The 2,272-nt window shown below is 40.0% G+C and overlaps 1 pseudogene; it reads right to left on the minus strand.

Moving 5' to 3' along the window:
• Positions 1–318: 318 nt before the first annotated feature.
• On the minus strand, positions 319–1,638 carry LOC143649261 (putative E3 ubiquitin-protein ligase TRIML2 pseudogene; annotated as a pseudogene).
• Positions 1,639–2,272: the final 634 nt, after the last annotated feature.

Consider the following 2,272-nt stretch of genomic DNA (forward strand, 5'->3'; position numbering starts at 1 on the left):
ACTACCAATGTTTAACACCTATGCCTGTAGTTCTTTACCTAGACCTAAATACTCCAATTAATCTGAGGCTGATCACATTTCTATCCTGATTTCACAATCCTATGTTGCATATGCATTTGTTATTCTAATCAGTATAGAGCTCTTCTGTTATTCATTACTCAGTTTAAATGCAACCTCTTCTGCAAAATGGAGATTGAAAGTCACAGGAATGCAAAAGTTCTGGGATATTGAATGGGTTTCAACCCAAATGCAAAATGTCTTTAATAAAAATGCTTTGACAAAATCATGCTCTTAACTTTCTGGTCTCGACTTTGAATTTCAAACTAAGGAAGATTGAGGGTTAACAGCAACACCACAAGAAAGAGTCTGAGTGGTACAGATGGTGAGGCAGTCTGAATTCATGATTTCATTTGGGATACAAAGAGAAAATACAGGCCTGCAAGCTCCTTGGAAGGATGGATAAGAGAAATTGTAAGTGAGAGCTCTCTCTGTCACATTGTAGAATGATATTTGCCCATATTCATAGTCTAGGAAAACTCCAACTTTGTGCATTTGTTCTCTCAAAGAAAACCTTTTTAAAGGAAGAAAGACACAGAACGTAAAATCACTTCACATAATGGATCCTGTGAGTAAGAGTTTATCACTGAAAGCTTTGAGTCTGTCACCCTTCTGGCTTGCAGAGTCCTTGTATATGCCCAACTGCCACTTTGTAGCCTTTTCTACATCTACCTTCCAGTAATGCCTCCCTGAAGTGAAGCTCTCCCCACCAAGAACAGTGGCACTGAATTCAAATCTCTTTGAGGTATCAGGTACATCCTGGAGGGCATTTCCAAATTTCACACTACTCAGATCCTCAGACAAAACTAGAAGGGGGATGAGCTGTTTCAAGATCCAGAGTTATATGTCTTTGGAATGCTGTTAGGATTTCACTCATTCCTGTTATCTGGCCAAAACTCAGGCTTGTGATATGGGCAGGCTCTAGACACAGAAGCAGTGGCGACTCACTCCTTTCCAAAGAATATCTTGCATTCTGGAGCAGTGCTAAGGCAGATTCCCCACACTTCTTCTCAAGCTCTGTGATGAGACTTTGGAGGTTGTTGATCTGTGCAGAGACTCTGACTTCCCTCTCCTTCAGTGTATTCATGTACTCTTTTCTCAAACTGTTTACTCTCTGTAGCATCCCCTGATACTTCTCCTCTAGCTTTCTGATCAGGTGATGCAGACTGGTTTCTCTGGTATTCAGGTTGAATACACATCCTTGTAGTCTCAAGAGGTTAATCTAATTATTTTCCTTCAACAACTGGAACCTTAATCTATATTCAGACATAATTATTTCTTTGAAATTCTGCTCCTCTCCCTGAGTCATCACCATTATTTCTTGTACATCAGCTAATATACTTTTAGCCACCTCCAGTTTCTCCCTCAATGTGTTCAATATCTCCTGAAATGACTTCCTATAATCCACCACAGCCTCTTCTATTCCATGCACCATGTGATACTTGTGTTCTTGGGAGAGGAAACATTTGACACACAGTGTGATTTGGTCATCAGCACTGAATAGCTGTGGTGGTTCCAGGTGTTTCACACAGTAGTAATCTGGGGTTTTTGCAGAAATTGGGAGCTGAGCCTTTTGGACATCATGGAATGTGCTGCTCGTTGAAGATAGGACTATTTGTTTTTTATGTGGACAGAAAAAAGATGGGCAGGTTTCTTCTATGCACAGACACAGTTGACAATTGCCATGCCCACATCAGGCTTCAATGTCCCAAACAAACAGTTCACAGAGACACAGTGGTTTGGCTCATTCTGAGCTCTTCAAATCAAACAAACTGTTGGGAGACTTTGTGCAAAAATGAGGTGAAGAAATTCAGGCAAATTTTTATTTCAGGGAGAAACAGAGAAGTCAAGGCAGCGTTTCAAGAGAGAGAGAGAGACACAGCTCCTCATAGTTCTATTTTGCAGTCTTTTAATTCGTCAAATCATTTCTTTATGTGTGGCAGTCATCAAAGAATGAAGTGCCATAACATTGCATGACTATTCCAAAATACATGTGACATCTAGCTATTTTTCCATCCCCCTGCAGCTCATTTCTTATTCAGAAATGTGACGATAGTTCTAAGATGTATGAATAACATTGAATCTAATTATGACTGGTATTCAGTTTCCAGTATCAGAAAACCCAAGCAAAACAGTTGCATAAAAAAAGTTGGGTTTATTTATGTGTACATTCCAAGTCCAGGATTAGGAGGTCCGTGGATGGTACAGCAGCTCA

The sequence above is a fragment of the Tamandua tetradactyla genome, chromosome 11 (assembly GCF_023851605.1).
Source record: "Tamandua tetradactyla isolate mTamTet1 chromosome 11, mTamTet1.pri, whole genome shotgun sequence".
Classification (NCBI taxonomy): domain Eukaryota; kingdom Metazoa; phylum Chordata; class Mammalia; order Pilosa; family Myrmecophagidae; genus Tamandua; species Tamandua tetradactyla.